This window comes from Branchiostoma lanceolatum, chromosome 11 (genome assembly GCF_035083965.1).
Source record: "Branchiostoma lanceolatum isolate klBraLanc5 chromosome 11, klBraLanc5.hap2, whole genome shotgun sequence".
NCBI classification, from domain to species: Eukaryota; Metazoa; Chordata; class Leptocardii; order Amphioxiformes; family Branchiostomatidae; genus Branchiostoma; species Branchiostoma lanceolatum.
In genome coordinates this window covers 16,469,911-16,495,465 of record NC_089732.1, presented here as the reverse complement: position 1 = coordinate 16,495,465, position 25,555 = coordinate 16,469,911, and the positions used below count along the sequence as shown (strand labels likewise).

Below are 25,555 nucleotides of genomic sequence, written 5' to 3'. Positions count from 1 at the left end.
TTGCCGATGGCACAAATGGACACAATGCCCACTGTACTAAAGGACGATCAAGGTCCACTGAGCATCATGTTGTTGTGGTCTTGTCGAAAAGTAAGTGACGACAAGATCCCCAACGATAGAGGGTTAACATAGATTTGTTATTTAATGTGATGTTGGATTAGAAAGTGTTGGAATCGATGATATTGGGAGTGTTTTTTTGTCGCTAATGTTGGTTCCCTATATCTTTCCTAGTTTTGGGTTAGGTGTGACCATTTTGATTGGAGGGGTGGTTTTTGCCACTCATTTTAGGTGTAAGAGATGAATATTGTTAGTGTGGTGGTGTTGTGACCTTGCCGCTGGTACAAATGGACACAAGGCCCACTGTACTAAAGGACGAGCAAGGTCCACTGAGCATCATGTTGTTGTGGTCTTGTCGAAAAGTAAGGGACGACAAGATCCCCAAAGATAGAGGGTTAATATAGATTTGCTATTTAATGTGATGTTGGATTAGAAAGTGTTGGAATCGATGATATTGGGGGTGTTTTTTGTCGCTAATGTTGGTTCCCTATTATATCTTTCCTAGTTTCGGGTTAGGTACGACCATTTTGATTGGAGGGGTGGTTTTTGCCACTCATTTTAGGTGTAAGAGATGAATGTTATTAGTGTGGTGGTGTTGTGACCTTGCCGTTGGCACAACTGGACACAAGGCCCACTGTACTAAAGGACGAGCAAGGTCCACTGAGCATCATGTTGTTGTGGTCTTGTCGAAAAGTAAGGGACGGCAAGATCCCCAACGATAAAGGGTTAATATAGATTCGTTATTTAATGTGATGTTGGATTAGAAAGTGTTGGAGTCAGTAATATTGGGCGTGATTGATCGGGGGATATTTTTGTTGCTAATGTTAGTTTACGACCACATCAACGATAAAGAAATGACACAGAAACAAGGATTTCTGCACACTTAGCACGGTGCACACTTACCGTTATAAAACTGACTGATTGTGACTTCATAATGTTGCCTAATTACAACGATCCTTACTGAAGGTCTCTATTGCTCTTTTGACCTAAACTTCCTTGCCTTTGAAATCTCTTGTTTTTATACTGTCTTACTCTGCTTACACAACATTGATTACTTTATCGCTTCGCTGCAGTCCACTTAAACAAACGAATACCCGTCAAAGATGTCAAAGAATAACAATTATAGCACAACAATAGCAGACTTATTTTACAGTAACCGTTGCAAGTTCGGTAAGGAGTTGCACTGAAACTTCTTGGACATTATGTGACGGAGTAAAATGTTACTGAAGTTTGTGATTGCAATTGCATACACATTTGAATAGTGTTTCCACCATTCGTACATCCGGTTTGATTTGAGCTGTCATCGCGAGGTCAACACTTGTATTTTCTTTGATATACATGCAAAATCAGCCACTAAAAGTCGCACAATAAAATAAACAATAGTATAGACAATACATTTTCGTTTAGATCAAATGACGTGGACAACATGTGCACGTCAGCGTGTGAATTCTCTAAATCGTGTCAGCTTTTCTCTGGCTGTAACATCATTTGGCTGCACACGGCTCTGATTCTGGTCAGGCATCCCCTGTGGCCTTCCTCCCACATGTTCTCGGCGACTGTAGAAGTAGATGGTTGATCAGTTCTGTGGAGAATTCGAACATGAATATTGATGATATTGTATCTTGGGACAAAGGAAATGTTTTGATGAACCTTCGTGGTCTGAGAGAGTTAAGTAAATTAATGTTAAAATTTCTACGGTTTAAAAGAAAATACTATAATCTGATTTAGTACACCCATTTGACACAGTAACTTACTCTTTTTATATTATGTATGGCAAGCTGGAGGCATGAAATGTAATGATCCATGTCAAATAGTTTTCTATAGTTGATAGTTGACCTTTCCAACGATATTGTCACATGAGCCGTTTTAAAAATAATTTCAACAAAAGTCAAAATCTGATTAACAACAAACAATATAAGAAAATCTCTTCACCTTCCTTTATTTCCTATGACATCTTTCACCCCATGCCAGCCAGCTGTGAGGGACAGACATCTGTAGCTGGTACACAGCTTGTATTGATTCCTACCAGTTTCCACCAAGCCCCAAGGTCTGCTGTGATGGAAGGAAACATATATCAGAAATATCCAGTATAGTTGAGCAGGTATGAGCAGCTGGGAAATATAAAGATATCATCTGACTGACGAATATGATCTGCAACATGTAATGTATCGCTACCAATCATCATCCGAATTATTCAAAATGGCATTAATCAAAAATCGGGCGCTAACAGAGCAAAGCCCACTGGCTCTACATCGAAAAGTTCGATTGAGAGGAAACATAAGGAACCTATATAATAATTCATATTTAAACGATTAGAACTTGTCCATGACTGAGTAAACAAACTGCTTGTAAGGTCACCGCTATTTTTACTTTCCTGTGATAACAGTGACAGCATATCCCCAGTAGTTTTTTTGCTGTCTGAAAGACTGACCGCTGGTGACCCACACTCAGCCGCGACTTTAAAGTAAACTGTCAGTTCTAGAAACTTGTTACCTAATGCTGAATCAGCTGCGTTCTCTTGACGATGCAAATTTACAGACATGAGGATCAGGATCCTTATAACAAGGCTGACCTCAAGGGTTGTGTGAACAGGTATAGGGATATCTCAAAAGTGACATTTCAATGAACTGTATGACATTGGGTCACACAGTTTGACATCCTGAATTAGTCTAAGAGAAGATATTTGATATCCTATGTGTATCTGTCCGTCTGGATTACACGTGACAACATTTACGGATCATGATCAGAAGAGGAATATAGATGATCATATAGTATGAATCATGTAAATCAATATTTAGTTTTGTCATTATTCCATATCAAGCGATGTTCCTTACACATGTCACACGATTTGAAATCCTATAATGAATGCAGATTATTTATGAACTGTCTTGTGTCATTTATGCAAACGAGACATTTGCAACATAAACATATAGTTATGCATGTTCTTGATTGACGTATCCAAAATATGTGCTGTATAGGTGCTGGTGTGTGTCTGAAAAGTGACATTTCCCTGAACTGGATGACATTGGGTCATACAGATTGACGACCTGAATTGGAAAAGATGCCGCACATTGTTTCTCTTCATCTGGTTTACACATGTAATATGTGTGTTGTGCAGGTGCCAGTATGCGTCGTTTGGAGACTTACGTTTTCTCTCTATACCATGTCCCCTAGAGGCCTGGTGTGTGCCAGTTTTGGGACAGAAGTAGTCAGGACAAACAAAAAATGGTTATCTAAGCCAATTAATTGAATACGGACGTGAGTATTGCCCGTACGGTGATATCTGAAAAGTGACATTGCCATGAACTGTATGACATTGGGTCATACAGATTGACGACCTGAATTGGAAAAGACATTCGATATCCCACGATGTTTCTCATCATCTGTATTACACTTGTGACAATATTTACTGATCAAAGGGAGAATATAGACTATTTGTCCATCGTAAGTATTGATTATGAAAATTAACGTTTAGTTTTGTAATTTTTCTATTATATCAAGCGATGTTCCGGTTTACTTATATTTCACATATAACACTATCGAAAGTCCTATAGTATATGCAGATGATTTCTGAACTGTTTTGCACCAAGTTAGACAATCATTTGCAAAATTAACATTTAGTTATGAACGTTCTTGATTGACGTATCCAAAATATGTGTTGCACACGTGCCGTTAGGCGTCGTTTTTGGACTAACGTTTTCTCTGAATACCAAGTCCCCTAGAGGCCTGGTGTGCCCCAGTTTTGGGACAGAGAAACTCGTATAAAGAATTATCTAAGCCAATCAATTGAATGTGGACGTGGTAATTGCCGGTAAAGATATCGGATATCTGAAAAGTGACATTTCCATGAACTATATGACATTGAGACCTGAATTGGAAAAGATATTCGATATCCCACAATGTTTCAGAAGGAGGAATACAGACATGACAGATAGTTTGTCCGTATGTATATGGCCTCCGTCGGTCAGTTGATAGTTTGTCCATTTTAGTATGAATTATGCAAATCAACGTTTAGTTTTGCAATTTTTCGACATCAAACAATGTTCCTGTTTTCTTTTGTTCCACTTGTCACACGATTGAAAGTCCTAAAGTTAATACCAACGATTTATGAATTGTTTTGCATTATTTATGAAAATTATGAAATTTGGAAAATTAACATTTCATGTTCTTCATTGAAGTATCTCAAATATGTGTTGTACAGGTGCCGTTATGAGTACTTTTTTTCTAAATAACATGTCCTCCAGATGCCTGGTGTGGCCCAGTTTTGGGACAGAAATACGTGTAACTCTTCTCATTAAAGCGACAAGTTTAAAACTTATATACTGGCTGTTTTACACATGTCCGTCTGTAAATACTATAAGGGACAGCTACTTAACCCGGGGTACCAGGTTCAACATACAAACATCTCTACCGCTTCCGCCCGCCTGGCGTCGCCATAGCAACCTTGCAGACGACAGTAACCTTACCGCGACAGGTCGCTCTAAGGAGGATGTGGGGCATGGATGTAAATAGTATCCTATTTATCATGCGTAGCCCTAGGTCCTCCTGTGTGAGTGATGCGGAGAATCGTCGTCTTTCGCTTTCGCCGTCTCTGGCTGTTGAGCCCATTCCTTCCGTTTTATTCTCCACATCAGAACATACTAAGATACTTGATGCCTTCTCACCTCCCCCTCTCTCATCTTAACTCTTCCCAATCATCCCTTGCTCATCTCCCTTATTCTTATCTTTATCACCCCTCCCTTATCTTACCCCTCTCTCATAAGATGCCCACTCTCATGCCACTCTCACTTTTGTCCTACCCCTTCCTCATCGCGCATCCATCCTATAACCAGCCTTTCCTTACCTAACCCCTCTCTTACCATCCCAAACCTAAGAAAAACTAATCTTCCCCCTCCGATGCCTTTCTAACAGTTTGTACCGCATAATTCTTAATACCTTATTCCGACAAAGTCTCAGTCCCGGACGAGTGCAGTTATCGTTCAAATCCCTCAGACAAAACCGCCTTCTATAGCCGGAACCAGTCCGAACTCCCTATTAAACCTCTCTGTTAGCACTGCACGAAATCTGGGATTTACCAAACTTACCATGGGTGTGTAAATTCCCGGTAAATGTGATATCTAACATTTACCCACAAATACCGCACATTTACCCGGTAAATATGTGTAAATATCAGGTAAACATTAGTATTGCAGTAAGTCATAGGCCCCTGCACAAGCCTAGGATAACCTCTTACTGGTTAAGAGTCCCAGTTAAGAGTCCAGGTTAAGAGTCCCAGTTAAGGCAGGCAAAAGTCCCAGTTAAGAGTCTCAGTTAAGACAGACAAGGGTCCCAGTTAAGAGTCCCAGTTAAGATAGGCAAGAGTCCCAGTTAAGAGTCCCAGTTAAGACAGGCAAGAGTCCCAGTTAAGAGTCCAGGTTAAGAGTCCCAGTTAAGGCAGGCAAAAGTCCTAGTTAAGAGTCTCAGTTAAGACAGAAAAGAGTCCCAGTTAAGAGTCCCAGTTAAGACAGGCAAGAGTCCCAGTTAAGAGTCCATGTTAAGAGTCTCAGTTAAGGCAGGCAAGAGTCCCAGTTAAGAGTCCCAGTTAAGGCAGGCAAGAGTCCCAGTTAAGAGTCTCAGTTAAGACAGGCAAGAGTCCCAGTTAAGAGTCCCAGTTAAATAGGCAAGAGTCCCAGTTAAGAGTCCAGGTTAAGAGTCCCAGTTAAGACAGGCAAGAGTCCCAGTTAAGAGTCCCAGTTAAGAGTCTCAGTTAAGACAGGCAAGAGTCCCAGTTAAGAGTTTCGGTTAAGAGTCTCGGTTAAGAGTCTCGGTTAAGAGTCTCGGTTAAGAGTCTCGGTTAAGAGTCTCGGTTAAGAGTCTCGGTTAAGAGTCCCGGTTAAGAGTCCCGGTTAAGAGTCCCGGTTAAGAGTCCCGGTTAAGAGTCCCGGTTAAGAGTCCCGGTTAAGAGTCCCGGTTAAGAGTCCCGGTTAAGAGTCCCGGTTAAGAGTCCCGGTTAAGAGTCCCGGTTAAGAGTCCCGGTTAAGAGTCCCGGTTAAGAGTCCCGGTTAAGAGTCCCGGTTAAGAGTCCCGGTTAAGAGTCCCGGTTAAGAGTCCCGGTTAAGAGTCCCGGTTAAGAGTCCCGGTTAAGAGTCCCGGTTAAGAGTCCCGGTTAAGAGTCCCGGTTAAGAGTCCCGGTTAAGAGTCTCGGTTAAGAGTCTCGGTTAAGAGTCCCGGTTAAGAGTCCCGGTTAAGAGTCCCGGTTAAGAGTCCCGGTTAAGATAGGCAAGAGTCCCAGTTAAGAGTCCCAGTTAAGACAGGCAAGAGTCCCAGTTAAGAGTCCAGGTTAAGAGTCCCAGTTAAGGCAGGCAAAAGTCCTAGTTAAGAGTCTCAGTTAAGACAGAAAAGAGTCCCAGTTAAGAGTCCCAGTTAAGACAGGCAAGAGTCCCAGTTAAGAGTCCATGTTAAGAGTCTCAGTTAAGGCAGGCAAGAGTCCCAGTTAAGAGTCCCAGTTAAGGCAGGCAAGAGTCCCAGTTAAGAGTCTCAGTTAAGACAGGCAAGAGTCCCAGTTAAGAGTCCCAGTTAAATAGGCAAGAGTCCCAGTTAAGAGTCCAGGTTAAGAGTCCCAGTTAAGACAGGCAAGAGTCCCAGTTAAGAGTCCCAGTTAAGAGTCTCAGTTAAGACAGGCAAGAGTCCCAGTTAAGAGTTTCGGTTAAGAGTCTCGGTTAAGAGTCTCGGTTAAGAGTCTCGGTTAAGAGTCTCGGTTAAGAGTCTCGGTTAAGAGTCTCGGTTAAGAGTCCCGGTTAAGAGTCCCGGTTAAGAGTCCCGGTTAAGAGTCCCGGTTAAGAGTCCCGGTTAAGAGTCCCGGTTAAGAGTCCCGGTTAAGAGTCCCGGTTAAGAGTCCCGGTTAAGAGTCCCGGTTAAGAGTCCCGGTTAAGAGTCCCGGTTAAGAGTCCCGGTTAAGAGTCCCGGTTAAGAGTCCCGGTTAAGAGTCCCGGTTAAGAGTCCCGGTTAAGAGTCCCGGTTAAGAGTCCCGGTTAAGAGTCCCGGTTAAGAGTCCCGGTTAAGAGTCCCGGTTAAGAGTCCCGGTTAAGAGTCCCGGTTAAGAGTCTCGGTTAAGAGTCTCGGTTAAGAGTCCCGGTTAAGAGTCCCGGTTAAGAGTCCCGGTTAAGAGTCCCGGTTAAGAGTCCCGGTTAAGAGTCCCGGTTAAGAGTCCCGGTTAAGAGTCCCGGTTAAGAGTCCAGGTTAAGAGTCCAGGTTAAGAGTCCAGGTTAAGAGTCCAGGTTAACAGTCCAGGTTAACAGTCCAGGTTAACAGTCCCGGTTAACAGTCCCGGTTAACAGTCCCAGTTAAAACAGGCAAGAGTCCCAGTTAAGAATTTCAGTTAAAACAGGTAAAAGTCCCAGTTAAGTGTTTCAGTTAAGAGTTAATAGCAAGGAGATTTATTTATGCAGAAATGAGTCTCCAAACTTACTGCAGTATATAACAAAGCTGGACTTTGTTATATAATGACAATAAGGTCCCGGATAAGAGTTCATTGTCATTGTTATATATCATCATAGTATTTTATATCATACGCACGGAGGGGGGGCAGGTGCCTAGACCACACGATGAGAGAGAACACTAAAACATTGAAAGCCTTTCTTGGGTGGCTTTTAGTAAGATCTTGGCAATTCTTGGGTGGCCTGAAAGGTCAAACATCATTCTTCATGTCTTCAGGACCCCCGTGGGATAGTGGAATGGTCGCGAGATTGTCAATATCCTCTGATTGGTCAATGTAGGCACGCATGCGCACAAGTGGGTGGCGAAAATTTCAAAAATGGAGGGGAAACCCGTTCGTCCTTGTTCCTTTGGCATGGATGAGCCGTTGTATCGCGATCCTGGCGAAACAGGGTACCGCCATAGTCTACTATGGTTGATAAGAGACCAAGAGGAGGCTAGATAGTCTAAGTGAATGGGTTGTAAGCTCAAAACGCGAGGAAATTGATGATGTCAGTTTCGTCAACACTTCGCCCCCCTCCCCCCTTGCCGAGAAGGACTATCTTTTTTCTGCATGCCTGCATACCAACTTCGGGTCGGAACCCAAGTGGTGAGTACAAACACTTCGTACAGATTAGAAAATGCTGTCGTTTTTAACAAAAGTAGTTTAAGTTATTGACACGGTATCGTCAGGAACACAAATGATTGAAAATTTCAATGTCTCCAACTTACTATAATTTTTAACCTAACCTGATAAGAAAAGATGTAAAATGTTATAATATTTTGCAACCTTCTCATGATTGGTATTAAACCAGACACGAATGCATGTTCACAATTGGCAAACAAGAATTACTTCTTACTGTATTAATGAATGAGGAAGCTGAAATTTAAATTCACAAATATTCATTTGTTTCTCACATATCTCATTTTGTTACCTCAAATCAGCAGTGTTAAGTTTCCATAAGATTGTTGTATTACAGGCCTGACGCCTTCTTTCCTGAATATGTTATTCAGGTGTATTCAGCTACAGATGATTTGTCAATAATACATTTCAGGTAGAAATCTAAGTCATATGTTTAAAGATATTTAAGGATCCCAGAGTTGTGGACAACTGTGTCATTCACTTATTGTGTCCCTTTTTACCAATATGTACCTCCAGTACGGCAGCAGTAGAGACCTTCACAAATGCAGCGCGGGTTGTGAGGAGGTTGGCTGGGAACATTGCTAGCAACTGACAAAAGCAGCTGCTGAGTACCCAAAGTGCTGCTACAGGCTTCTTAGGTAAGACTTAAGTCCTGTATACTCATGATCAGAAGACAGAAGCACATTCAGTGTACATGTATACCAGTGTTTCCGCCAGACCGCGACTGAGAGGCCGTCCACTTGGGGAGGGCCGTACCGCGAAAATTAATTGACCGTACCGCGAAAATTAATTGACCAGGAAAAGTAACTGAATGTTGTGATCAGAAAAGACTTTGTTAATTTTTCAAAATCAATTTGTTACGAAGGTCGCTTTAATACTGCTTCAATCGTCACAAAATGCGATCTATATAAAGTATACTAGTGACCAGAAGCGTCTGAAGTGTAAAGGGGTTTTCCCGCCCTGTGGTCACGTGACATCTTGCCGTCAACCAATCAGAGCACAGGATTTTATGACGCGGACCAATCAGCGCTTAAAACCTTGCATATCAATGAGCTTAAAAACATGGCGGACGGCCCGGGACGGGGCAGGTTGCGGCTCGACTTATGTGAACTCATAGCGAAAATTATGATTTATCTACGGTACATATGGAGAATTTTCACGGAAAAACACTCAAAGGAATATATATTGTGTCGAATACGGTCAGAAATGACGGCGAATCGCGGCAAATTACGACGTAGAGGCTGAAATGCACGGGCGAAATTCTTGTTTTGTTTACGTTTTTCTTGTTTGCTTCGATGACTTTCTTCGATTGAGTCTTGAAAAACGGGTTTTTAATGAGATCACCGTATGCCAAAGGCACCGACATCGATTCTTCGCAAGCTTAACAATAGCAACAAACAAAAGAGTGTGAATGTCCAACGATATAGAGCGTCCCCACGCCCGCAGTAACAAAGAAAAACAAAGAAATTATGCCGACCTCTCGTATTTTTTTCCCCGATTTCTCGGCATTTAGTTTGTCTTTTTTTTAAAGAGGACGGCCTATGTCTGAGTTCAGGCCGTCCAAAGCGACATAAGGCCGTCATTTGACGGGAAGACGCCCCTCTGGCGGAAACACTGATGTATACATTTAGATACGGTATATTCCGTATTGCACAACCAAGGGTGATGCGGAATACACCGTGTTGTATTTTATGTCATACCCACCCGAGAAAACACATGTTTCAATGCGAGATGCGCCAGAAGTTAAGAAAAGTTGGTGTCCTCGAACAAAAAATTGTAACTAACAGTCACAATTCCAACACCCGAATCCAGTATTCCAATTTTCAACTGCGGCGCAATGAAAATTAGCACTAGATATTCTAAGGAGGCCTGTGTTTAGTATGTTATAATCCACCTGTATGGAACATTTTTTGCGGCCCAGGTATGACAAAGTATTTCATTATCCATTGTCTCTCGTTGGTTGTTACTAGCAGCTGTTGTGATAATCTGATGGTAGAGTTGTGTACTTGTACACTGTACCGATACAGTACCGGGTACAATCAATAAGGTACAGGTCCAATACACCTGAACCCTGAAATTTGTTTAGGTACACAGCTCTATTTGATGGTTGATGGTATAAGGCATGACAGTGACTGTTGGAGTATCCCAGTTACCAGTGTGACATGATATGTCTTGATCATACTATATACATGTGTAGTTTCTTTTTTTAGATTTTTCAATCTTTGCAGGGCAGATGTCCATGTGAATTTATGTTCAATGATACTTTGGTGTTCTTATCCAGGAACTGGCTCATAACAAGGCAACCTCACACCAAGAAGTCTAACATGCAGACATGAGGGAGACAGCCTTGTCTATACCTTGCCCAGAGTGCATAGCAGCAGTGGACTCAGATGTAAATGGGAATAAAGAGAGGACACAAGCAGCTCCACAGCATATAACACTTCAGTTAATGATGTGATGTACCATAGATGTCCACTGTTTTGCCAGCCCATAAAGGATTACATTCCTGGAATTCAATGTCTGTATGGGGGTGGGGGGCAGCAACAAGTTCATTTCTGTATCTGGCTGTCAGACTAAGGGCCACTAAGACCTTCATAGCTTTAGTACAATATGTAGCAAATTGTGTCTCAGTCTCTCTACAGCAGTTAATATTGTTCTGTTATTATATGATGCTGATCATGCATTTTACAATATGAAAGAAATACATTGTACCTTAACCAGCACTATCCCGCATATACAGGCCGACCCTGCACCAAAGTCTTGTATTTAAAGTGTTTGGAATGTCGAAATGTTAAATTGTAAATTGATGTACGTGTGACATACAGATATGTGGGAAAAATTTCCCAAACCTTTCTTTTATCAAATAATGATGAAGCATTGCTTGGATAAACATGTCACTGATCATGTTTGCAAAACAGTGCATGCCCCACTGAATGTTGGCTACATATTTTCCACGTCTAACATGTAATCGGGGGCCCGGGCCAGTTATAATTACCACAGTAATGTTACTGTTTCTTTGCATAGTTCTCAAGCTTTTCATCCTACTAGCAAATATTAATGACGTGATGTTATCAGAATTTTGCACATAACTTATGATACAACATGTATTTATGTTTAAACATTCTCCTCTATGCAATTTCCAAATTGCTGTGTTTGTCAGTATTGTTAGATGTTAAGTGCCATTCATCACAAATGATGTTTGTAAGTATTGTAAGTATCTTGTGTAGTTTATGTGTTTGTTAATACAGGACAGCTGATCACATTCAGTGTCTGATCATTTTATAACCGGTAACACTAAATTTTATCTGCATACCCTTTAGAAAAGAAAACATTGCTGAGTTTTGTCCTTTACCCTGTCCTTGTGCTCCACAAACATGGGTAATTCAGGGGAGTGTCAGAACGTGGTTGGTAAATGTCCAGATAAATGTACAGGTGGGTAAATGCCGCTAAGTATGAGATATAATGCAAATGGTAAATCTCGGTAAATTCATATTTACACCGTCCGTATAGGCGGGTAAATGACAGTAACTGTGACTTATACCACGAATGGTAAATCTTGGTAAATGCATATTTACACCGTCCGTATATGCAGGTAAATGACAGTTACTGTGACTAATACCACGAATGGTAAATCTCGGTAAATGCATATTTACACCGTCCGTATAGGCGGGTAAATGACAGTAACTGTGACTTATACCACGAATGGTAAATCTCGGTAAATGCAGCTTTACACGACCTGGGTAAATGTGGGTAAATTTAGGCAACCATTACCGGACTTACCATACCGGGTAAATGCCGGGTAAATCTGCACCTTTACCAACGGGTAAATGTCCGGTAAATAGCAGGTAAATGTAACCTTTACCAGACTTTACATCACATTTACCGTTGCGGTAAATACCACTTTTCGTGCAGTGTAGGGTAAGTAGTGAAACAATTTCGCCTCACCAATTGGTGTTGTCTGACCCTACATCTCACATCGAAGCTCGACACTTTTCGCTGCCATAAAAGCAGAACGACCACACGCCGCCTCATGGGCAGACAACAAGGAGGCATTCAAATCCACCGATAAACCTGGAATTCTACGTTCCCTTGTTACAATGACTTACCAAAAAAGGTTTAACCGTGTCAGAGACTACGCCGTATACCCAACGCCTGCTTGAACTTGAACCGCGCCCTTCATGACCAGATGGATTAAAGCCTTCCTTAGACCTTACCCACTCAAGCTGGACTGTCCGATACTATTACCATGGAACATATTCCGACTCCACCTATACCCCTGACTTTCCCAGCCAAAATTACCAGAGCCACGCGCTCCGCTGGCTCTTAAGGCTGAAAATTAGTGGATGACTTGACCTGACAAAACCCCCAAATTCAGTCCTCCCAACATTCAACAGCCCCTTAACAACATGAGACTACGCCCAAAGACAAACAAAATGTTGCATATCCAATTCAGGAAGACTCATGTCACACACCATCGGTTTGCTCCCAGAAAAAGGGAAACATTCAACGAATGAACATTACGAGGGTGATAGGCGTTATCCCCCAGGCTGAACTCTAAGAAAACTCTTACCAGGACTCAAAGCGTACCAAACAAAACAGCGCTTATACTTCCTCAGGAAGGTATAGCCCCTTCATCTCTGCAATAACGACCCTATTACGGTGTATACCTCCCTCACTCATCACGTTCTCGAAAATGCCGCTTCAGACAGCCAAATACGTGGATAAGTGAAAAAGATCGAGGGGGTCGAACAACCGCCACCCTGCGTGTGGAATATACCTCCTACGCCACCGCCTACTCCCAACTGGAACTGCTACCCATCCGCTCACCGCGTAGAACTCTGAGACATTCACTGAGATACTCGTCCGATCAGGGCAACTTTTTAGCAACTACTGCTATCAACTAGTCTAAGAGGAAACAACAATGTTCCCGGTCGCGACCGTCAAACAAACCTGACCCTCACCATGACTGGACTGGATATTATACGAACAGTGTATACCTGGACGGACCAGCTCTCTGAACGCCCAATAGTAATCTGACGCCACTTAAGGCCCTTCTAGCCGCCCTGTTCCCTTTTCCCCCGAAATAAAACCATTCCCAAATGTACAAAACCTTACGGGCTCCAACTCCGACCTTTCACAGCCCAGCTCGCTACGAGTGTATTATACCGACATCTGGACGTCGTCGAAACCAAAACTTCCATAAAAACTTGCCAACCATGTCATACTCTCTCAGAAGGCTTCCCAAAGACTTCACGAGTAAGCCTTCCTCTTGTAGAGAAAACAAATTTGCTACCCCTGGTTTACCCACTCCGCCTAAAACACACAATGCCAGCTGCAGGAGTACTCGTTACACTGACTTACAAGTGGTGGGACTAACACTTTCAAGTTTGCGGATAATCTTGCCCTTTAACACACCATACCAACCCAGCGTCCGGAGCATTGCACTGAGACGCGATCTTCAGCAGCCTCAAACTGGCTTTCCCTAAACTCTAGACAAACTGCCGCCTTTACTTCACTTCCCTTCCACGATATCTTACCAGAGTTCTCTCCTGTGTCACCTGTCTCATCTGTGCCAGCCGTAGGTGTTGTACTTTCCTTTTCCCCGAAGTCATCCAGTAGTTAGCTCGTTCATGTGGAGATTGTCCTACGTCCTCAACAGCAGCCAGGAGTGGAATCACCCCCTCTCAGCCACATGCAAATACCCACTCCAGCGTGAACAACAGACTCTGTTATCCCGCGCAAACTTAAGCTTAGCGAACACCAAAACTGTGGTGTGTGCAGTGCCGACATTCCTTCTTACCAATCCACGATCTCTTGTCAACAAAACTGACGGATTCCAGGCCGTTCTATCGAGCAATAACGTGGACATTGCTGCGATCTCTGGGTCCTGGTATTCTCTTTCCACGCCACAAGAACGTCAGACGAGAGATACCCCGTGTACTCTAAATGTCGCACAGATCGTCGCGGCGGTGGGGCAGCAGTGTAGGTGCGCGACGGCATACCGTCCCGTGTCATATCTGAAATCACTGTCCCAGAACAGCTGGAATACCTGTGGGTGTACGTGCGACCACAACGCATGACTCGTCAGTTTTCGTCGATCACCGTACGCACCTCGTACTCACCGCCGCCGTCACCGCACGACGATTAACTCATAGAACACCTCATTTCATTTCCGGATCAACTGCGTACAGCTTTTTAGAACATTGGTATCCGCCTTCTAGGGGACTTCAAACAAATGTATATCCCCAACATCCTCTTAGACCGTGCTCTCTCTCAGGATCTCTCAAGTTGTTCGGAACAGCACCAGGGGAAGCGCCAACCTTAAACTTCTCGTGACAAAACCATGAAAAAGTGCTAAAGAACTACCGAAATCCTCCCACCGATTGAACTCAGTAACCACTGCCGTATCCTGGAAAGCTCAAGTGAAGCTGAAACAAAATGACTGTAGAAAGATGCTTACTCGTACCATTCACGAGCCTAATCTGAGCAACTTTGGGAGATGGACTACTACCCAACCTTGGAGAGAAGTTTTCACTGCAACCACGACTGACGAAAAGGCTGACGCCTTCTATAGCCCCCCTGACCTGTGCCATCGCCAAGTTCTGCCCCAACTAAAACTGTCAAACTACATCACAGTGACAAACCCTGCAAAACACCCAGAATCAATCACCTAATAAAGCAGAGACAGAGAACTTTCACGTCTGGAATTCTCACCGTCACGTCTAAGTTCTACAGGGACAAGGTTCAAAGAGAGAGGGACGCAAGAAGGGCAAACCTAGGTCATGGTACAACGGTCTCAAGGCCATGTGAGACATGAACAAAAAGGCCAACTTGATCCACGCCCCCGGTATCGATCAAACCGACCACACTGCCATAGCCCCCGCCCTCAATGCTTAATAGACCCCTTTCCAAATACCGCGGCCATTTTGAATCTAGCGCGAGCGCGCATAATTCGAGCGCGGAAAAGTAAACAAACGGTAAGCGGTAAAGCTTTGCAATGGCGTCCCCAATAGAAAGCAGTGTTGAGTCATCTTCTGCGGCGAGATGTTCTCCTCTTCGGTGAAATCCATCGATATATTTGCATGGCACAAGTAGATAATATTGTTGTGGACACTTGGACTCGATATCGGCTAGTAAAATTGTGAATTTCGGCTACTTTTCCACAGTTCCTGCCGGGCTGTTGAGCGCGCGCTACAGTGAAAAAACTCTAATATGTTTACACCGCGTGCTTGTGGTTTCCCTGATAACGTTAGCTAAAGTCGAGAAAAAATCCCACAACACACACACTTTTCGGACTGGGATCCTTGTAGCTACGTAGATAGAACAAGAGTTCTACGACCTCATACCTTCGCGAAATGATTTTGACCTTTATGACTGACGTATTAGGAGTGTTTTTCATCAATCAAAAATCATACCAGTTGATCCTCCTCACCCAAATAACATAAGTTGTCCAAACCTCCTTGTTATGATTATGAGCTTAACAAAGAAGGTTATGCTAACATTTTTCATCAATAATGCAAATAAGCTCCTTATTAGCATAATTTGATTCAATGGTGTTCACATTCACACAACTTCTAAATGCAACAAGTATGAAATTGCCGTTATTTACTAGTATGGAATGATAGTAGTTTCTCATGAATTATGCAAATTAGGCCTACATTTGCATAATTTCTATCTATTGACATTCCTCTCTTCCTCAGTTACAAATGTCACATATTTGAATAGTCATATCATGGAACACAGCAGGTTTTTAAAATTGTCTCATTAATTATAATCTGATTTGCATAATTATCATCCAATCATACAAAGCATCACATAAGCTATCTACATACCAAAAATCATGACCATCCATCAAGCCCATCTCGAGTTATATTATTTTCTCATTAATTATGTAAATGAGGTTCTCATTTGCATAGCTGATATCTATTAATATTTCTCTCTTCCTCAGTTACATATGTCACATGTTTGCGAGTCCTATCATGGAAATTGATGAATGTATAAACTTTCCTCATTAATTATGCAAATTAGTTACTGATTTGCATAATAAGTATCCAATCATGTACATCATCGCTCAAGCTATGTACATGCAAAAAATCATGACCTTCCATCAAGCCCTTCTTGAGTTATTCCCTTTCAAAGTCTGAAGCAAAACCTACCCCTGCAGTTCCAAAAAAGTTGCTAGGGGGCCCAAACCTATACCACTTACTCTCTGCCCAACGAGCTATCTACCACTCAAAAATCAGTTCCATAGCATGTCCACAACACGAGATATCATAACAGGAAGTTCCGCTGCAGTACCGTAACAAGCCGATAGGGGGCCCAAAATCTAATAATTTTCAGGTTTCATCGAGACCTACCAACATACCAAATACCAAGACAATCCTTCCAAGAATTCTCGACTTATCGTGTTCACTAACAGACACACAGACATGCTCGGTATTCCCATGCTGTGGCACTGCATTAATGACTGTTCTTACTCATATAAGGCCGTGTATATCCAACTTTGGTCAAAATTTGTATGTTTCAGTCTTTTAATTGGTGTAAGGAGATATCTTTGTGGTTTGGTTTCACATGCTCCGAGTGGACTCTTCCAGGCTGGGAGTAGGTCAAAGTTGACGATTGTTTTCGTCTGTCAGCTGTTACGAGAGAACGAGCTGGTCAACTGTCTATTTTCTTTGCATGATTCTAAAGTAGACAGATGTGGCTTTCTGGTGCATAAGAATTTTTGGGGCTTGCAATTAAGGTGAATCCTTTTCTGAGCCCTTGTTTTAGTGCTTTAAAGCATTACTGCCTATATGGGCAAGTCTATCTCTTGTATCTGCCCTACAGCTGGCTGATAGCCAATTTGTCCCTGGCAGTAACTGACTGACGTTTCCTGCCTGCCTCATGACCCCTCATGACCCCTCATGACCAACTTTGCCCCCCATCTACCCGTATCAATATCCCCTGAAACAATACAGCCCACACGTCGCAACCAGAACGCATAGTAAAGCATACAATTGAACACATTTTTACACTTTTCTCGTAAATTATGCAAAACACTTCGCCCAAAATCTAATCATCTTGAGATTTGCCACATACACACCGACACACCAACTACGACAACAAACCATCCAGGCGTTCTCGACTTATTCTGTTCACTAACAGACACACAGACAAGCACCATCGAATAACCTACTCGACGAAACCATTCGTCGCGAAGGTAAATATGCAGAATTTTACCAGTTGTGACCGTAATTTAGACGATGACAACTTTGCCTGGGAAAACTACGCGCGTTGGGCGCTCGAGGATTCCGAGACAACTCGGCCCCTGGGACAACTCGGCCCCTAGCCATTCAGGACAACTCGGCACCAAGCTCAGGACAACTCGGCACCTATTACTCAGTGCATGATAAGTGTATTTGGGGCTCGAAGAATGACAATTCTACTGATCTGACAGGCTGATAAGTGGAACAAGAATTTTAAGAAACTAAACTCAGTCCATACATAAGCATTTTTGTATTTCCGTAAGTCTCAAACGTTGCAAGACCGTCAAAAACATGTTGCGGGCCGGCGCGGCGACGCCATTTTGTTTGTTATTTTCGACGCTCTTTCACGAACTCGCTACGCTTATGTTCTGTTATGAAAGTGGTTATAACTTATAACCGATGAAACTAAATGTATAGCAGTTCATTCTGTTTTGTCGGTCAAAGATTTTAACAGTTTGTAGGTTTTCAAAACGCGTCGAGACAACCGAGATGATAAAACTTCCTTATTCATATTCAAACTATCAAAGCGTTCCGGGGAAATAACCTGCAGAGTTTTACAATTTCCTATCTTTTTTAGACGAAATGTTTGGCAGTTAAACATGCTTTATACCTCATGTGGATTTTAAAAACTTCCTGATCTGTTTGCTGATCTATGTCAGTTTTGAGGTTCGGTGCCGAGTTGTCCTGAGCTAGGGGCCGAGTTGTCCCGAATGGCTAGGGGCCGAGTTGTCCCAGGGGCCGAGTTGTCCTGATACCCGCTCGAGAAGGTCGTGTGTTCTGTCAAGCCTTTCTTGACATAGCTTCGTCCGCAGATATTTTATACTTCCACTGGATAAAATCCCACAAAAACGTGAAAATGTAGGCTTGAGCTCAAGGTCCTTTTGGTTAGGAATTTAGCAGAGTTTTGGCGGCTTCTTTTGACGCGTTTTCTGAAATATCAAAACCTAAAGTACGTGAGTAAAGATGGAGTGTTTTCACTATGCGCCGTAATATCTTAAAATTTCCGTCGGATGATATTTCAGAAACGTGAAGATATAGGCTTGAGGGCTCTGCGAGTAGACATTTGACGGAACTTCGGTGGCTCCTTTGACTTTGACCAAGGAGGTTTTGCTTTGACGATATTTTAGTGCCAAGATTAGCGTGAGGAAGTTCGTTAGTGAAGCAGGGGGCGTGTTTTCTTTGTAGCGTTTCATTACATCACTTTTCGCAGAAATATTTTAGACCTCCGCAGAATGAAACCCCACAAAAAAGGAAAATATCGGCCTGAGGTCCTTCAGTCCTCAAGCCAATATTATCTAACTTATTTTTCGGTTCCATCCGGCCAACAGATATCTTGAATATTGCCGCGCAAAATGATTTAAAGAAACGCCACATACAGTGGAAAACACACCTTCACTCACATACTTAGAGTCCTCAATACTAAATTCTTGGCATCCGAAAAGATCGTCAAAAAAGCCGCCGGAATTCTGCCAAATTTGAGGACATTGAGCTCAAGCCTATATTTTCACGTTTTTGTAGGATTTCATTTGGCGGAAATATAGAATATTGCTGAGCGAAGTCGATGTAGCGCTGCACAGAAAACACGACCCTCCCCCAAACTCACTTAATTTCAAGATGATGTTGTCATTGTCACGACAGCCAGGCTCAACAGTTATATATATACCTCAACGTAGCTACAAGGGTCACAGCCCGAAGAGTATATGTTTTGTGGGATTTTTTCTCGACTCTAGCTAGCATTATTAGGGAAACTACAAGCACGCGGTGTAGACATATTAGCATTCTATCACTGTAGCGCGCGCTAACAGCCCGGCAGGAACTGTGGAAAAGTAGCCGAAATTCACAATTTTACTAGCCGATATCGAGTCCAAGTGTCCACAACAAAATTATCTACTTGTGCCATGCAAATATATCGATGGATTTCACCGAAGAGGAGAACATCTCCCCGCAGAAGATGACTCAACACTGCTTTCTATTGGGGACGCCATTGCAAAGCTTTACCGTTTACCGTTTGTTTACTTTTCCCGCGCTCGAATTATGCGCGCTCGCGCTAGATTCAAAATGGCCGCGGTATTTGGAAAGGGGTCTATTCGGATGTGTCTCAGTCACTGCCACCCTTGGAACTGCCATCTCTCCCGTCATTCCTACCGGCCCAAACCTTTACCTGACCTCCAAGTCTTGAATGTTACTCATACTTGCGGTCCACCAACAACTACAAGAGTCCCGGTCCCGACAACATGCCTGCCTGTATTCTAAAGGATTTCGCATGTGAACTGAGCACGCCTCTCTGTGACTTACACAACCCATTCAATCAGGTAAGGCGTCGTTTCTTGTCACTGAAGGGAAGCTAACGCAGTTCTCCTGCCAACGTCCAGTCAACCAAACATCGACGAACTCCGACCCATATCACTTATTCCAAAGTCGTCTAAACTCAGTGAACGCTTCGTGGCAGATTGGATAGGACAAAATATATTTAAAAGACTAGATCCACGCCAAATTTGCGGCAGGAAATAAAGATCGACGACACACGCCCTGGTCAACCTTGGTAGACTTCCTGCGCGAATCCATGTCATTGCCAAAGTCAGTCTGTACACTTGTTACCACCGACCTGTCTAAAGCATTTGACAAGGTTGACCACATAAATGCTATTCGGTCCTTGCTAGACATCAGTGATCGCCCGGCAGTGATACCCTGGATCCGTAGCTTCAAGACTGAGCGGAGGCAGAGGGTGGTCTACCAGGCCGCGTTCCCAGAACAATTAACAAGGAACAATTCTCGGACCTGTCATCTTCATTTGTGTGTGACCTAAACCACTGCGTAGTCGTTCATCTTACCCAGCCCTCTTAAAGTCAACTGCAAGAGCAATTTCAACACACGTTTTCTTTAAATTGCCGATGGGCTTATGCCAGGCTTCTGTCACACGCGGTTTCCCTCAGTCTATGTCCTATCCCTGCCTGTGTAAAAAAACAGGGTGGGGTGTAACGAAGCCAACCCATGCTTCACTCTCCTTTTAAGACCTCTTCCCAAAAGAGTAAAATGAAGGCGCTATGACTGGACCGACGGTAGCCTGTCAATGAAGTCACACAAAAAATAGTGACTTGCAATTGAGCTTGTAGTCTGCCCGCGGGGCCCGACGGTGCACCGCCCGGGACTTTCTCAGTGAAGCCACCAAATGGTGACTTGAGCTCGTAGCTTTCCCGCGGCACCCCACGGTGCCCCGCCTGGGACCTTCACCATGAAGTCACAAAAAATGGTGACCTGAGCTCGTAGCCTGTCCCCTCGGGATTCTCTCCGGCTCTCGGTTAAACCACACATTTTTACTTGAGCTCGTAGCCTGTCCCTCCGGGACCCTCACTGGCTCTCGGTTAAAACACACATTTACTTGAGCTCGCAGCCTGTCCCTCCGGGACCCTCACTGGCTCTTGGTTAAAACACACATTTTACTTGAGCTCGTAGCCTGTCCCTCCAGGACCCTCACTGTCTCTCGGTTAAAACACACATTTTACTTGAGCTCGTGGCCTGTCCCTCCAGGACCCTCACTGTCTCTCGGTTAAAACACACATTTTACTTGAGCTCGTGGCCTGTCCCTCCAGGACCCTCACTGTCTCTCGGTTAAAACACACATTTGACTTGAGCTCGTGGCCTGTCCCTCCAGGACCCTCACTGTCTCTCAAGGCCTTCCTCCAGCCCGTACCTCTCACACGGCACTTTGTCCAGCTAGAGGCACTCTCTCAGAACTCCCTGAGACGAGCACGAATGGAAAAATGGACGGCAAATGAAGCAAAAAAAAGGTAAGCAAACTGGAACCAAAAGCTCCGCAAGTAAAACAAACTCACGTTTACGTGGAGAGCGTCAGTCCCTAGGGTTGTCCGCGGATCCACGAGGGCAACAGAGGAGGTCGAACCAGGCCCGCGGGCTGTCCATGTGCTTCCGCATGCCGCATCTTGGTGGTAGGGTTCGCGTCAGTTGTAAAGAACGTCAAGGTCCACCATTCCTGTACACACATAATGCAGATCATTAGAACATGGCCGGGATCAGGTCAAAACACGATCAACCAAACATACCCCCGACAACCGTTCACGTCACATATTATTATTAACCAACAACACATCTCCACCCGTACACAACCACACATGCTCTTTTTTCCCCCCGCCTGGTCCCCAAAGGTGAGCAAACCACGATAACATGGGCGGCCCAGGCCTTTCATGCCTCACAACCGTCACAAGCTGCCGCACCACTGACAGAAAACAAAACACTACAATCTTACACACGTACCGGTGACGGAAACAAGTAAGGCATGAGAATAAAAAAAATGCACATGTCGGTAACCTGTAACCTGGGGAACTGCCGCCCGAATCCGCTTAAGCCCAAGGCAGGGGGATGCTGCAACACGACGATACAGGAAAAAATCCCGTCTTGGTGGACAGTCCCGGCACTGAGCTAGAGCAATTCCCACCACGAGGAGACGGACGAAAACCCTGCCTCGCAAAAATGGGGACAAAAATTTCATTTTTAGAGCAGAGTCAAAAATAACATGAAAACGTCAACACTCTCAAACTGCAACACTCAACAACGTAAACTGCGTGCCTCCCTTGCTTTTAAAAGCGAACGATGGCAACAGATTCTAACCCTCACAAAAAACAATCCCAAAATGGCCATCTTGCTGTTCTGAGATTTGGGCATCAAATCTAAACAGAAATCCACGGCTCCAGCCTGCAACGGTCACCAAAAGCGGAAGAAAAAACATCAAAACAGCCGACCTCTAAGTCTGCGTCGCTCATCCACGTTGGTTGTACGTATCCCTGGCCTTCCACCGCAAAGGATGTCACTGGATTCTATCCCTGAAAGAAAATTTCCTCGAGGTAGCCATCTTGCTACCCAGCGCCTCGGCCACCACTGCTGTCCGTCAATCCTCAAATCTGGCTCGAAGGGTCACCAAAACACACAAATACCATACAAAAAATACAAACGTACAAGCAAAACACACACCCAAACTGGAAAAAAAGCGCCTCTCGCCCATCTCCGAAGAGGATTGAAGTGGATTCTACACGGCCACTGAAAATGAAAGACAACCACGCTCTAAGGCGACCGAACGTAAACCACGGCCTAAAACTTACCGCAAAATGACCACAACCACAACATAAAACGACCACAAAAACACATTCAGAAAAACAGAAACCGGGAAAAAACACTTACCGTCCACAAGAACTACCCGGACAAAAGAATTCTCTCACAAAACGCAACCAGAACCACTTAAAACGAGAAACAACAAAGCATAGCGCCACGCCACAAAGCGCTACTATACGCCCAACCTTATGGGAAACATCAGACCGCCTCGGGCTTCAACTCGTACACCTCCCGCCGAAGACGTGGGCGACAATCGGCATATTTCTGCTTGGCGTTCACGGGGAAGGGAGAGCGTAAGGGTCGACGTGTTGAGCACACGGAGCTCACATGAAAGTGTACTATAGGGCACTATACCTTATTTACATAGGGGGTGTGACGTCACACCGTCTGACCAATGGCTGTGCATGTTACATAGTAGACCTAACAAAAGTCGCTGTACTTTTGTTGTGTCAATAAAAATTGTTGTATAACCCGGCCATCAATCAAGTCTACCGACAGAACAATACGCTTTATCTTTGAAACGAATAGATCTTGCAGACATAATTCATACATGTAATGATTTGCTATACGATCCGATATCATACCACGTATACCCCAAAACCACTGGGGTGGCGACCTCACTGCGACCTAAAATTTGACAGATCGCTCACTGAATTTCATTGATAATTATGAACGAGTAATTTTACGCCTTGTGTATTTTGCTGTCCTTTCAGTCAGATATCTACATTCTGCATGATATCCCAAGCATGAAGTCAATGATTACACAAATCCAACTTAGGTCACAGCAAAGTCGCAGCGCGATCGCCGTCTAGTGGAATGGGGGCCTTAGTGCGATCGCCATACGACTGTAAATACAGAATATAGTTTCTCAATTCTTAAAATTCAGCACCAGGTTGATTTGTATTCTTAAGTGTAAAAACTCTGCTGCATGTTCAAAAACAGAAGAGCTTCAGCCAATCGTTTGCCAAAAAAGTAGGTTTCTGCTTACCCAGCTATTCATAGTTCCTCCAAGACCCAGTAACACCGCGAGCGTATGTGGATTGTATTCTGCGGCGGTTTACCTTCGCGGTGTCGGCCATGCCGCCCAGGTTCAGGTTCGTCGCTTGCTTCTGGGAGAGTGGGCCGTCTCTAGACCTGTCAAACATATTTATACGGACATCAACTTTTTTTTTTACATTTGGGAGTGGTTACACAACTGAACTGACCAATCAGTTATATGGTCTAGAGATGAAATGTTAATATTCAAAACAGTTTAAGACGAAACAACACTGAGGTCGAGGTCACGCCACTTAGTGAAAGTAGACTATATGTCAGCGACAAAATGAACAGTAAGGGTAACAAACAACACATAGGTACTCTTACTAGAAACTCTAGGCTCTACCAAAGTACAATTCGTTCTTAAAGCAAGGTACTTAGTAGTATATAGATAGAAATTGAAAGGGTTCACACACCTTTTCTGTATCCATTTGCATCTTCGTTTTGATCAACAGTGCTGCACCAGAAACCAGCTACACACACAGCTCTCCAGCCACCAAATAACCAAATTGAAAAGGGTTCTTTGTTCCCACTTCTCTGTGACCTTGTGCCTGTAATTGGCAGCCTGGCCCTGTTTCAAGGACAGTCTGCTGGCGGCGGCGCAAATTTCCGTTTCGTGAACGGTCGTTGCCTTTAAGAACGGTCGTTGCCATTTCTCAGAACGGGCGTTGCCATTTTGAACGGTCGTTGCCAAATCCGAGCGACCGATCTTGAATTCGGAAAGCTCGTGGCGTGTTCGGGAACTTCTCGTAACTTCCCGGGTCATAGTAAGCATTAGACCTATTCTCAGACTGACCAACCACTGTTCTGAGTTCTAATTGCCCAGAGGATTTGTGACTCTCCCCATATGTTTTACTTGCCTTGTATCCTTGTATGTGCTGGCGTTATAGTCCATGGGCCAATCAGCTTTTTGGTACCAAATAGAGGGACAAAGGGTGACTTACTTTTTTGAAAAGGTTGATTCCTCTACTTTATCATTATGCATGATAACAATGTCAAATGTCGCAGCTTTTTAGGAATTATCACGTGATATGGTGACGTCATTAAAATGGACCTCGATTATGGGGACTAAATTTAGAGGACTGGGACAAAATATCAAACATCAATAATTTTCGGTGAAAATCGGTTTACAGGCAAAAGATACCACAGGAATCACGAAATAGTATGTTTTTGGTTGATGTTTCAACTCTTTAAGAAGCTATGAGTCTTTGAAGTCCATTTTTGGGGGTAATTTTGTGTAAAAAAATGTATTGTTTACTTTCCAAAATCAGGCATTTATTTAGGCTACCTATGGGGTCTTGTGTAATACATTATGTTGATAGGCCATATCATTTTCTGCATTTTGGGCTTTGAATCAACAAAATCCGTCAAAAATATCAGGAGTTATAAGGGTTTTAAGAATTACACCCAACGGCCATGTTATCAAATATCGCAATGCATCATGGGTAATTTTAAGGGGGTCTGTCTGTGAAATACCTAGTAGCAAAGGACAAAATGTCGTTTTTTTTTTTTAATTTTGGGTGGTGGTAAGGCCTTGGTCCAATTGTAGAAAATGGGTAAGTTTTGGGATAACTGGTGGTCACCGGTTGCCATGGAAACGGTCATTTTTTAAAGATGGCAATTTTTTATCTGCAAAGGCTCAATCTCGTCCAGAATACACCACCTTTGGCCTACAGAAACGCCAACTAATTAACATATATTCTACATGCCTGTAACATATACTTTATATCGTTATCTTTATTTAAATAATAATTAGATAAACTCGCATAATTATATGTTTAAACGTGCAGCAAATGTTTAAACATAACCTGTTTTGATTGATTTTTGATATTGACTTTTGACAAAAAGCTGTTATTCGGGAATTCTTAGCGATCAGTAGGGCAGATCAATTTGGTTGATATACAGTCAAGTTACAGTTTGAACCTATGAGATACACCCTAGCGGACTTCTGACGGCTAAACCGTTGCTAACCGCGTTCAGCGGTTGTAAAATTTGG

General features: G+C 43.4%; 2 long non-coding RNA genes across 2 annotated transcripts; one reads left to right on the top strand and one right to left on the bottom strand.

Annotated features, from left to right (window-relative positions):
- Positions 1–387: 387 nt before the first annotated feature.
- Positions 388–24,165, bottom strand: LOC136444838 (uncharacterized). The gene is made up of 4 exons (XR_010757336.1): positions 23,976–24,165; positions 23,513–23,658; positions 1,990–2,109; positions 388–1,639 (listed from the first exon to the last, which is right to left on the bottom strand). It is a non-coding gene; the product is annotated as an uncharacterized lncRNA (long non-coding RNA).
- Positions 7,797–11,414, top strand: LOC136444661 (uncharacterized). The gene is made up of 3 exons (XR_010757299.1): positions 7,797–8,119; positions 8,669–8,790; positions 10,434–11,414. It is a non-coding gene; the product is annotated as an uncharacterized lncRNA (long non-coding RNA).
- Positions 24,166–25,555: the final 1,390 nt, after the last annotated feature.